Here is a 14,446-nt window from a genome sequence, read left to right on the forward strand (position 1 = left end):
AACTGTTACAACAGACCAGGTGGTCACTACAAACATCTGATGATTAATCTGAGTTCACCTAGGCCTGTTCACCTAGGCCAGTTACTCACATCCAGATAACTTTGCAGTCACAATTTTGATCCCTATAGACAAAATATTTTTGTCAGTTTCTGTGAACACTCCCCCTCCTATAGCATCTAACCCATCTTTTCAGTATATGTTCCATGTCTTGTTAAATACTGCAGAGCATCTACTTTGGGTTTCATGACGCTATCAGTTCTGAGTGTAATTAGAGTGCGTTTGCTTTCGTGGAAGGTAATAAATTCAGGATTACTTCAGCAATTAACTGTTAAAATGTTGACATTCAAAGTGATTTCACTTTGTACATGATCTGATTATACTTCCTGCATGCTGATTGGTGAGCATTCATTAGAAGGCCTCAAACTTTTGTCTAACCTAGAAAAAAAACACATGTGCATTCTGCTACCCAACCACATGCTATCATTGCATAGTGCACTCCTTACTTATCAAGGGGACTATTAAAATTATCCACCCCAAAGTACAGGTCAAGAAATGTGCAGCCAAGATTGGCACAGAAGTGATGGAGCTTTTGGTTGAGACTCTCCACTCAGCTCCAAAACAAAGGACCTCAGTCAATTTTGGGTATGATACTGCGAACTATGGGCTCTAGTTGCACCCTGTAACCAAGGCCAGCAGTCTTCATCATATAAATATCTATTCCAAAATTTCAGCAAGAAAATAACATTTGAATTTATAAAATGAAATTATCATGAGAACATGTGAAACAATACTAAAATAATCTGTAACAACACAAATAATATGTTATTAGCATAACATCATTAACCAGTCTTAAAGGTCACCATTTAATGGGTGCATAAACACCATAGACTGATGCAACCAGCAACATTATGCCAACATTTTAGGTTCCAGTATATCAGTACAACCAATGTTTGGCAACCAATGGAGTTACTTAAATTTGGGATTCCAGTATTATAACAGGAAGATTATGTGACACCTTGAGTGTCTACATGACAACACACTATTTCATAGCACTATTACATAGTGTTCACCCAGCCAGCAAATGGCACCAAGTCAGCAGTCGCTCCAAAGTGGAGAAGTTTTGTGGCTCAAGCACTGACTGCCACTATCAAAACTGGTCAGCATCATCAATAGGACAATTTGCCATACGGTTCCACATTTAGCACTGACAGGACTGAGGGTTGAATTGGGACCCTGCTAGCCACTGCCCATTTAGCAGCTGGCATTACTAGATATTGCTAGGCAGATGTCAGGTGCCAGAATTTTGTTCCTGAATGCCATCATCTATGTTGCAAGCTGCAGTGTGGCAGGTCATAGCCATCACTCATTGTGTGGCTGTGAAGAAAGGCTGAGTCACCAGCATTGATTTAGCATCAAATGTCACTGAGTTGCCTGCCCAGCAAAAACACTCTGCTGCAAGCCAAGCTGTGCTGTGATGGCCATGGCTGGGATCCTGACAGTGTACCACTGTTGAGGACAGTGGGTTTGATGCCAACCCTGCCTGCTGGACATGGGCATGGAGCATCACTGTACTCTGTAAAAGAGTAATAAATGAATATGGTTGCAGCATGAGTGTTGCTAAATTTGGTCCTGCTTCCCACTAGTGAGTCCACAAGCTTGACATGATGTGGTCAGAAAAAGACACATTGACAAGCCAACATCTGCTCCCCCACCCTCCAGCAGGGCTGAACAGAATCTTACGCAAGAGAAAAATTACTAAATTTACACTAGTTGTAGGAAATATAGTGTTTCCACAGTCTACATATATGACTAAATGTGAAACATTTTTTTGATGTTGGGGATTATCTCCTAGTCAGTCAGCATAGTATGTCTCCTGTGGAACAACAGATAATGAAGAAGAAAATGGAAAATATGCTGCAAGAAAGCATCATTCAGTCATACTTTCCTGTTGTCCTGTTGTCACTTCCAAGATACTTTCTAGAGTTCACTGGTCAGCATTTGGTATCATTATTGATGCCTGAACTACTACTTCCATTTGTAAACTGAGCAAGGGGACAATATCTATTGAAAAAAGACAGGTTGGTAGTCTAAATCGTATTGATATCAAAGTTACTAGATACTGAACATCATCTGCCTTAAATATGGCATACTGATTCCATAAATTAAATCAACAGCCTCTTGTTCAGTTATTCTCATTCTAGTTCCTTGTGGATCTTCATATATCTCTCACTAAACCAGCTGGTTGAAAACCTAGCAGGGTTTCTCTGCACTTATCGCATCTTTTCCTGTACGCCAACTTAACAAGAATCTGATACAGTCATACGGAATTGAAAAACTGAGCATACTAGGCAATTCTACATGGTCTCCTTTACTGGTACATTACATTCTCCCACAATTTTGCCAATAAATTAGGGTATTTTATTCACCTTGACTATAATGAATTAATGTGGTCATCATCAGGGCTTCCACAGTCCTTATGTATGTCAGTTATCTTGCTTCTTCAGTTTGGGTGATTGACTATTTGATGTAATCATACTCGGCATCATCAGGTTGAAATGTATATGAAGTATCCATTATTGTTCAGAGTCTCTTGAATGTCTATCAGGAAAGACAGTGTGAAATCAATAGTACCTTGTTTTCCTCTACTGTATGTAAATGTCACAACAAACAGTGTTATATCCCAGCCTCTCTGTTCAATGTCAACATGCTTTCAAAGCATACCTGGTAAATTACTTACTAACACTTTCTGTGAGGCCATTTGTCTGCAGATCATAGGCACTTGTCATCCTGTGGACAGTGTGCCATTATGAAATTACTCTGACCTCAGTCCTGATTGAAACAGGTTTCCACAGTCGTAGATAATTAAAACTAGCACTCCACACTTCAAAATTACATCATCTGCAAGAAATGTGGTTGTTTCTTTGACTTCAGAAGCCTCCACAAGAGGTCATTTTCTACCTGGTGGAATGGATTAACTGCTCAAGGAATTGGTACCAGATGTTCTGGGGGTAACTGAGGCACATAATTGTGTTGTTAGCATTCCCTACAGTGGCTTACATAATGTCTGACAGATCAGTACAGACCAAGTAAATGATATCTGGTTTCTAATGTATCAAGGGTCTTTGCAAATCATAGATTACCTGATGTCAGAGCATTATAACACTTCAGTATGGCTGGTTGTAAATGAGTTGAAATGACAAGCAATCATTTCTGCCTCAATGGGTAGTAATTTCTGTTACACAATGTTCCATAAATTAGTATGAATTTTCATTTGACAGCTTCTTCCTCCTGTATGATCGAAAGTTATGCTAGGTCTTCCTTTTGTTCAGCTGCTATGTTCACTAGTGAATAAATGACTGGATACTACCATGTTGTAATTCTCTTCCAGTGTATTCTACAGAAGACAGTACACACTCTTCTATTTGCATCCACTTTTGTGTATGACTGTCACAACATATTCCTGAAGCTTCAGTTCCCACCTCACCAATCATCCTCCAGGGTTGTACGCCAGCTTAAAGAATGGGGTCACAACAATGAATGATCTGTCACATAAAAAGAGGTGGAACTTATTGATTGCCAAAACAGCTGCATAGCACTCTTTATCATTCACAGAGTAATTATTCTCAGACATGGATAGTACTTTGGAGGTGTAAGCAATCATTCTTTGAGCATCTTATTGGATATGCATTAGAACTGTGCCTATCCCATAACCACTAATGTCTATGTGTAGTTCTGTCTGGGCATTCTTTCAGGAAGTGAAAGGACTGGTGAAGATGTCAGAACATGGGAACAACAGTCTCACACAAAGAAAATTTGTCTGCTTTCTGATGCAATTCATACAGTAGCCATGCCATGAAACAGAACTCCTTTGTGAAGCACCTGCAGTAGGAACACACACTGAAGAAGCCTCTCAGACACATATGTGATGAGGAGTTGGAAAATCCATTATGATTCTTACTTTGTCTGGATCAGGTTGGACCCCTTCCCATCAGCTAGGTGCAACAAGATTTGTATTTCTTGGGCTCTTCCTGGGATTCAGGTTTAAGATTTGTGCCACTGACAAGCTTCAGCACAGATTTCAAAGGATTTAGATACTCTTCCAACATTCTTAAGAAAACAAAAATGGCATACAGTTTAGAAAAGACATGTTTTCAATTTACAATGTAGCAGCAGGTTGCCGATCATGCTTTCAAAGGTGGCTAGAGCATTGTACATACCAACCCACATAATTCTGCAATCATAGTAGCCATCAGGTGTTATGGAAGGTGTCTTTTCCCCAGCTAGAATTGTTAATGTTAATCTGTCAGTTGCCAGAATGCATGTCCAAAGTGGAGAAATAATTTGCTCCCTTTAGACAAAAAATGGCTCTGAGCACTATGGGACTCAACTGCTGTTGTCATCAGTCCCCTAGAACTTAGAACTACTTAAACCTAACTAACCTAAGGACATCACACACATCCATGCCCGAGGCAGGATTTGAACCTGCGAGCATAGTGGTTGCGCGGTTCCAGACTGTAGCACCTAGAACCGCTTGGCCACTCTGACCGGCGCTCCCTTTAGACAGTGCAATTGGTGGCAACTGACATTCATCCTCATTCATGGTATTATTCAGATGCCAACAATCAATACAAAAATGCCAAGTGCTATCTTCCTTCTTCATGAGGACAACAGGAAAGGATGACTGAATGATGCCTTCTTGCAGCATATTTTCCATTTTCTTCTTCATTATCTGTTGTTCCACTGGAGACATACTATGATGACTGACTAGGAGATAATCCCCAACATCAAAAAAATGTTTCACATTCAGTCATTTGATATGCCTTGTCTTGTCTATAGACTTGAAAGCACCCAAAAACTTATGCAGAATGGCCAGCAGTCAGTCAGTTTGGGACCTGTTGGCAGCTGAATAATATGTTACTCCAGAGGGTAGTCAGTAATGGTAATGAAGCCTGATTTTCCATTGATGGTACAGATATGGCCACTTATAGGCTGGTTTAGTATCCCTATGCACATACCATTAGAGTTGAGTTGCAGCTGTTCACGGCAATTTGTGAAACAGTCCATCTGCAATGGCTATGATCATTGCTGACACATGGATTTTTTTTAGACTGAGCACTTTTCTGCCCTCAGCTAGATGATGATGATGATGTGATGTGATTTCCCAACATCTTGACAACTAACATTTATGGGGGATTTTCATCTACAGTGGCCTCAAGTCCAAAAATAATTGTTTCATTTAGTTTTCCTAAATTTAGCTGCTGGGCACACAGTTAGAAGCTCTGTGTGGTTCCAGGTTTGCATCCCCATGCAACACACAGTTTTAATCTGCTAGGAAGTTCCTAATTAGTGCATATTCTGCAGCAGAGTGAAAATTCATTCTGGAAACAATCTCCTATATTTTGGCTTAGGCATTTCTCTGCAATAGCCTTTCTTCCAGGGGCATCAGACCCAAAGCTACACAGGAAAAGTTATGAGAAAAATGGAGCATAGGAGAGAAGGTAGCGGTGGAAGTTCAACAGGTCATAAGGTGTGCTTGGATAGCTCAGTCAGTAGACCACTTGCCTGCAAAACGCAGAGGTCTCAGGTCTAAGTCTCAGTCTGCAACACAGTTTCAGTCCACTCTTCTTCATTCTCTCTAGTAGTGTACGACTTGCCCAGAGTATTCACAATGGAAATGCACTGGCATGCTGTATTCTGTTCTAAAAATCTCTGTTTTTCTGCATGGTGACCAAACTGACAAGAGGGATGGTGGTATCTACGTTGTTAAGAATCTTGGACATTGTCTAAGGATTGCAGCATAAGTCTGGGATTTATAATTCTATTTCTCCCCTTGGTTTGTCTAGTAGAGATGGGTGCCAATGATCACTATCCTATTTCTTCTCATACCATTTGCTGTATTAGCAGTAAAATGTTCTGATGCTCTTCCATGACTGCTATCAGTACTTCATTCAGAAGTCTGTCGAATGTCATTCAACTTAATCTGGTGGCACTGTCTCAATGTGCTGGCACCAGTTAATATAGTACCATGTTGTGCTGATATCCTTCAAAAGGAACACTTAATAGATGTCCTTCACAATGTCCTTTATTGGTTATGAAAATTTGTTGGCTTCACTCAAATTTGGATTCACTGTGTGATACAATGCAAAAATACATGGATACATATTTGTGTCCACACCACCTACCATTGGGCCCTATTCTTGAGTTGTCTTTTGGCTGTGTGGACCTGCTGCTTGTTGTCACCAAATGTTTTCTTAATTTCTGCCTAAAGTTTGTCCCAGCTCTTGAGTTTTTTACATATAAAAGAGGCATTGCTAAGACATATCATGTCATCTCGCCCGTTGCATTTAGTGATTTGGTTCAATTTCTTTAGCTATTTTGTTGTTTTGTGGCCATGTGTTTATAAAACACTGCTGGCTGCCAGGTTGGCCTCTGACTGACTGATGTATCCATTGGTACCATCACAAGTTAGACCACAGGCAGAATGCATTGTTTGCGTTCTGTTTCCTGCACATGATAGTAATGGCTTTTACTGAGCCATATTGGAGTCATGGTGATGTCAATGTATGAGATGCCCTGCATCTCCACCAGCTTGTGTCATCTAGAGTCCAGAATCAAGAACCAGTTATGATAATAGGGTTATCAACAAGAATTACCATTTTATCCTGACAGCATGTTATTAAACACATGAAAGGACAGAAAGATCTGAACTGCCTGTCTCAACAGAAAGTACTCTTATTTATACATACATAGAAAGTTTTAGTAAATAACTATACTCCAAGAATAAGTAAGTCCCAGAACCTTCCAGAAATCACAAATGTCAAATGATAAATAATTGTGGATGACAGGAATTTCACTAGAGGCCCATAGGTATGCTGAAACAGTGGGCTCAGCAGTACTGCACAAAGTTGTGCAGCAAGAGACAAGGCAGATTTCGACACTAGCAGTGGCTGTGATTTGTAGGATACATGACTGACAGTGGTGGATACTCACAACAAGCACGCTGCTGCCAACTATAAGCACTCAATATTTTGTAACTAAATTATTCTCAGTCTCACAGCTGTACCAGGACAACACAGTTGTGCTGGACAAGGTTGCTACATGGATCTGTTAGTGGGCATCACTGGTTCAAGGCCACAGCACGGCAACAGCTCTATGCACTAAGTCCCTCCTGGACTTAATGCCACAGTGGAACAGGCCATCCAGGTCTGCTTCAGCAGTACAACTGACTCATGCCCACAGGCAGTGGGTCACTCCCTGTGCACACCAGCTATCTACCACCAGAGCAGAACAGGTGCCTCATCATGATGTGCATCCCCAGCTGTGACACAGCTGAGGTGTCACCCAGAATTGTCACACTGTCGAGTATACACACTGATGGTGTGGAAGCTATATGGCTTGCTTACATAACAAGGCTGTCGATGCACAGCAGAGACTCCATATTAGCATTGCAGGATATGCAAGCAGATGATTCAGCAGAAGGGGCCAGCCAGCCACTGACTCGGTGTGCTACATAGCACAAATGCATCAATAAAGAACTTGTTACCCTTGTGGCCACCTTTCTCTGGAGACTACTGGGCTCCCACCTTGCCTTCACCACCCACTCACACCATCCTGGCTCATAACTACCCCTGTGTGCACTTGGGGGGAGGGGGGGGGGGCTATAAAAGTCGGTTGGTTCCTTTTATTTTATTTTTCTTTCAGAAGACTTCTGTGTCAATGATATATGGCCATGGAAAATGTAATTGACTAGTTGTAACAAAAAAAGTCGAAATATCAAATATTGAACTATAAAGTATGAAACTAGAAATAATGGTGATGATAACAATGACTGCAACAACAACAACCACAACCTTAATATAATAAGACAGATTGAATTTATTCATTTTAAAAACTTAAATAATGGCCAATGAATGAGAAACGTAATGGCCATGACCTGTAAATAGAAAGCATTACAACATTTCCTTTAATTGTTTGAGAAAACCATGTAAACAACACAAAAATTTTGAAAATTTATACCACACATATTTTGTTGTCAGCTCAGCCAGACAGAATGGCACTACTTCAATTTATTTACTGTTGATCACTTTTCAGAATATGAAATACATCATGTGAAAATTCCTGAATCATATTTTAAATAACATTTTTCCTACATTTTGATTCATTCCCATGAGTTATAGTTATTATAATATCACAGTAAAATTAGTCTACAGTATTTCTGCAAGGAACAGAAGCAGTCTCTTAAAAGGGAAGTATTCGGGATGCTCCACATCAGCATATCCAACATTAACATCACTGATGTGTTCATTGGCTGGATAAGCAGTTACTTTTAAACAAGTTTACATTGCCATCTGCACATCTCATAGGAAAGTGGTAATGCCGCAAAGTTAATTCAAAAATTCCAAGCTTTGCCAACAGATACCTACATTAGGTATATCAAATAACACTACATATGTGCTTGAACAGAGTTGTCACAAAAAAACTATCCTCATGCCATGAAGAAAGGAAATTATGCGAAATAATAAGTTTCATTGCATTTCTGATGCTGAATGTGGGGAATTTTCTAATAACTGAGATAGCTGCATCCAATTTCCACAAGTCATGAATATGTGATTTCCATGAGAGCTTCCTAACAGTTATCTATCACATCAAATTTATTCCTCTACTTCACTATTTGTGCTACCATTACAAGAGTACTGAATATCAGTGTGAGCAGAAGTGTGTTTTATCACAGTTGATTCAACCTGCTATGATATGCCATATTGATCAGAGATTGGTAGGAATGTGCAACAGTTAGGCTTCTGCTGCCCATACACAAAACAGCTTTTGTGTTTTCTGCAACAGCTAAAGACAAGCAATTAATTCAAATGTTCAAATGTGTGTGAAATCTTATGGGACTTAACTGCTAAGGTCATCAGTCCCTAAGCTTACACACAACTTAACCTAAATTCTCCTAAGGACAAACACACACACCCACGCCTGAGGGAGGACTCGAACCTCCGCCAGGGCCAGCCGCACAGTCCATGACTGCAGCACCTTAGATTGCTCAGCTAATCCTGCATGGCAGCAATTAATTTAACAACAACAACAACAAAATAACTCTAATTGAGAAACCTGAACACTTTTTTAAGTCAGAAAAGGTATCCAGTTGCCATAATTTTTTATCAACACCTTATATTATGTCGTTTAAAAAGGAATATACTACATGGAAAACTGATCACTCATTTACAAAATCAAATTCTAAATCTGTTAATAAGTTGTTGTCAGAGGAATAGAAAACTATTCTATTGCACATTGCTAGTTTGAAAACTGTTGAGACATCTTTTTCTTGTGTGCCCTTTAATAAATTATTTATAGATGAGTGAACACTGCCACTAAAGTAATGTATCCTTTACTTCTAAAATGAAAATGGACATCTACTTCATCAGTCTTTACAATTCACAACAAAACAAGGAGGAAGCACAAGAGAGAGAGAGAGAGAGAGAGAGAGAGAGAGAGAGAGAGAGAGAGAGAGAGGGGGGGGGGGGGGGGGGGAACTTTTAAGTTCTACCCCCGGATTCAAGTGGCAGGCTAACTATTAAACTAAAAATAGATGTGACAGTCAGTCGACAATACATTAAAATCTTCAGACAGTTAAGGCTGGAATTCAAACAACACTAAAATTTGAAAATATATACCACACATATTTTGTTGTCAGCTCAGAAAGATAGAATGGCACTATTTATGGTGTTCAGTTTTCAGAATATGAAATACAGTCCATTACAATCTGATTTACTGCTACTGAAACAGCTATCAAAAACAGGTAGGTCCTCTAGTGAGAGTAGCAAGCCATGGGTCAGAGGACAGTGCCTTACATGGGGATAGCTTAATGCCGCTTCATCCTGTTTCAGCGACTAGGCAGAGGAGCATTGTGGTCAGATAGTTGGTTTCATTGCCTGCACTTGTTGTCCATCATTTCTAGCCACTCTTTCCACAGTCTGCAGGTGAACTGACTTAACAGTAAGAAAACTGATTACTGCAGGACAGAATAACACAGTGTTCCTAACAAACTTTGTCAGCTGTTATGCCTCCTTACTGATTTTTCTGGCTTCCAGTGTAGTATGATACTTCCCTGACTTTTGTAGCAGTAGAAATAATTTATAAATCATTTGGGTCTTTTCTGTCAAATACTTCAGTCAAATTATTTGGAGAGCATTGAAGAAAATAAATAACAATTAAAATTACACTTGAATTATTATACTGTTTACAAAATGTCCAGCTCTAAAATAACTGTAGGTTTCTTAAGAGGGCAAAGATGTCTGTCACTGCACCCTTGTCATGCAACTTCAATATTTGATACTTTCTAAAAGTATATGAGTTCCAAGGATTTTTATTGCTCCTAAAGTGAACAGTTCTAATGAAAAGTTGCTATTTGATGTAATGGAAGAGTGGTTAGGTTTTAATACCCATCAGCAATGAGTTCATTAGAGATGGAGTACAAACATGTGTAGGACAAGGATAAGAAAGAAAATTGGTTGAGTCCACTATGAAGGAACAACCAACTACTTGCCTTAATCAGTTTAAAATAGGACAACCATGGAAATTCTAAATATTGATGGTCAAATAGGGGCTGGAATCCAACTCCTTCTGAATGTGAATCCTATTTCTTAACCACTGGACCACCTTTCTTGGTGCCTGAAATTATGCAACTTAAAAACTTCCCCAGAGAGGTTGAAAACAGTATTTATACTAAAAGTCCAGAGCATCAGTTTAACTCTTACATGGTGTATAGCATCAAGTATTTTGAAGTAAGATGATCTAGCACACTGCTTCACAGTGCAACAATAACAAATCTGGGCTCATACAATATCTCTACAAAACTGAAACACACATGTTGCCTCCTCCCCATTTCGTGTTTCCAACGAATTTTAAAAATCGTACAATGAAGGCATTCACGACCGGACGGTACTGTTGTTGATAATTCTTCCAGGTTATATGACCGTGGTCCATGGAATTCTTCTATTCCTAATTTGTTCAATACTACATTGGACATCTTTAGAGTCCTGCCGACAGGACTCAGCAGGACCAGCCATACCTTTGAATATGTCCAACGTAGTATTGGACAAAACATTAGGAATAGAAGAATTCCGTGGGCCACGGCCATATAACCCGGAAGAATTATCAACAACAGAATTTTAAAAATTTTCTGTGCTTTGAACAGGTATAATTTAAAATCCCTCATATGTTACAACTAGCCAAGGTTATTACTGAAAATGAACACCAAAAAACTTACCTAATATTTAAAATTTATTGGTGACCCTCATTCTAGATTCTAGATACTACATGAGTAAAGAAAGGATTTTGCATTTTCAATAGAAAAATTAAAAGTAGAAATTTTTACCCACTCTTCTAGCATCTTGATTGTTAACTGCCACTGAAATTGTACAGTGTAAGGCTGTAGGATCTCTTTCCTTCCCTCTTTTGAACACCAATGGTAACAGTCATTTGCTTTTACTTATCAACTTAATAATTTTTTTATCTTTCTGATCACTAATGATTATGCCTACCTGAAAATGACTTGACTGAAAAGGTGTGTACCTAAAGAAGTGAAATAGTATTGTATGATGTATAAATTTTCATTATTTTACCTGGCAACTCATCATATCCATATGAATTTTTACTTTTCAGTAAAGTAATAACTAGTACACTGTCCTTGTTATTTGTCTCCAGCAGCTCCATCTCATGTTACTCTAATGAAAAAAAAAATCATGTGCCTAATTAAATTAGTGCAAGACATTCTTATTCATTTTATCAACAAGAAATGATCACTGGAAAGTGACGTTTTGATGTGGTTCAATTGAAATTAGATAGGCAAGGTGAGTTTGTAAAACAATTTTCTAAATGGTTAAGAGAAGTTTGGCAAACAGCAAAGCTTGCCAACACTAAGGCTTTGGAAAGTCAGGAGCATGCTGAGTAACAAGCTAGTAAACTACAGCAATATACAAGATAGGGCAGTGGGTGTTGCTAGAAAACCCTTTTATTCCAAAGGGCAAAACAAAAAAGTTTTTAATGAAGTATCAGGGACTATACAAGGTCATCAAAATTACTTCATTGGTAAATGTAAAACTGCAACTACTAACTAAGACATCTGTAGTCCATGTCAGCAGAGGGAAGCGTTACTGCATGTTCCTTTGCCATTACCACAAAAGGAGAAGTTGTAATGTACTGTATGGACTTAGATCTAAGAGAAAATAGGGAGACTATGCATTTTACACTGCAGGTGTACATAGGTTATTTTGGGATATATGTTAGGGTAATTAGGTTAACACTATATTTTATTTGCTTGTCTTTGATTCTGTAGGTATACACTGATCTGAAGGACAGAGGGGACTGATGGTAATTCCCTTTCTCTTAGGTGGTGCACCAATGATGATATCCAGAGGGATTATCATGAACATAACAATACTACTCTTTTGCAAAGGAGGTATGATATGGAACCAGCCTCTGAACACTGGGATTTTGTTGTCAAGACAAACAGATATGCTCCTCACAAATCATTAGTGGACAATTTAGTTGATACTAAGCATTCTAGAGGTGAGAAATCCAGTCAGAAGACTGCAAAACATCTTCATAGAGATTGACAAAGATGCAATAAAATGAGAAGTATTACCAAATGAGCAAAACTAGTACCAAGAGCCAAAGCTTTCCTATGAAAAGTTAATGGCTCCATTGCACCAACTGATGGATGTAGTTCTGCAATCACTAGTATGGAAGAAAAGAGGATGGTTGGATGCAGGTGGATAAGCTATTAAAAATGGTGGTTGGAACAGCAAACAATGAGGATACAGTAAGCCCGAATGAAATGTGAGGAATCATACAGGAGATGGCAGGCAGTAGGTTCGCAAATGACACAACAGGCAAATATGGAACAAGGGATACTAAATATTATCAAAACAGTGGAAAAATTAGTGAAAGAGTCAGAGCTGTACATGTAGAGCACTATGGATACCCTAAATAGTGATTTAAAAGAGATGAAAAGTCACCTAAATGCACCTGATGAAAGGATGGTATTAGCAAAATTACTGCAAACATTAGCAGGGTCGAAACAGAAATGTTACAAGAAGTATTTCATCATGCCACCGATGGACAACTTAGTGCAATACTGCTAACACCAGTGCAATTTCTGACAGGGTTACAACAAGCACAAAGGGACTTTCTCACAGGGTTACAGCACACTGTACATCTAAAACAAAAATATATAGCCCCATTTGATTGGATATGTACTGTTAATGTTAGTACTGACCAAGTTAGTTTATGCATCACCATAATATTTCTGGCAGAAGGCATAAATGTGCAATATCAATGTTTTATGATCCATCCATATCTGATTAAGTGGGACACCATCAGTAAATGGGTAAAAGTACAGACTTAAGAATGTTATTCACTTCACTGGAAAGATGCTCACATACTTATGTCCATAGTAGAGTTGAACAACTGAATCAGAGAAACTGTTCCCATTTGTCCAGCCATAGTAGTACAGACTAATGAACAGATATGTGAAATACAACTATTTCTTGGGAAAATGGAAGCAGTAAAGTGAAAGTGGAGTACTAGGCTGACAACCTCATTTGCAGAAAACTGGGACCACTGTATTTACTCCATGTTTTCACCAGAAACAGTGATTGTCAGCTGTTCCAGAAATGGAAAATCAAGAGCGATGACAAAATTAGAATTGTGAAATAGCAGATTACTATCCAACAGAGCCAAATGCATCATAGCCAGAACACAGTTTCAACTGCCAGTTACTATCACAGCTACACCAATGATTAACTTTTCTTGACCAGTGTTGTACTGGACAGAAGAGTCACTGCACATATTACCTGCACAGAGCCAGCCTATTACATGCTTTAGGTGAACTGTTAACCTCGGACAGGGAAAGAATTTCACTGGACCAGACACTAATACATTTAAAGCATTATCATGAGAAATGCAAGCAAAGCATAATAATTGTTAGTGTGTCCACAACAAATGTTATCCTGATTCTTCAACTCATTAGTGCAATTTACTTCTGCTTAAAATGCAAAATATCTTGCTCAAACAAATCATCAAGCCATCAAATATCCATGGCATTGATACACACTAGTGATGAGAATTAAGAATAGAAAGTGTAAAGTGTATTAGTAGTAGGAAGTAGACCACAAAGACAATGTCAAGTTAGATAATAAAGGTAACACAGACTAAGATTAGGAGCCTTATGGTTCAGCTCAAGAAGCAACCAACGTACTAAACTCAGAATACTGTAAGACTGTAAACACAAAACATGTACAGACCAGTCCAGTAACAGATAGATAAAGTAAATTTGGAATGAATCTCTTGAAGGAGAGGGGAATGTTACACTTCAGAGCAGAAATGAGGAAGAAATTAAATTTTTCTTAAGTCCACACTAGTACCACCACAGGTGAATCCAGTC

At 38.8% G+C, this 14,446-nt stretch overlaps 1 protein-coding gene across 1 annotated transcript in view; it reads right to left on the reverse strand.

Moving 5' to 3' along the window:
- The window catches only part of LOC124722406 (solute carrier family 35 member E3-like), a 168,483-nt gene that overhangs the window by 12,999 nt on the left and 141,038 nt on the right, over nt 1-14,446 (reverse strand). The gene's annotated exons all lie outside the window — the stretch shown is intronic.

Source organism: Schistocerca piceifrons, chromosome X (assembly GCF_021461385.2).
Source record: "Schistocerca piceifrons isolate TAMUIC-IGC-003096 chromosome X, iqSchPice1.1, whole genome shotgun sequence".
NCBI lineage: Eukaryota > Metazoa > Arthropoda > Insecta > Orthoptera > Acrididae > Schistocerca > Schistocerca piceifrons.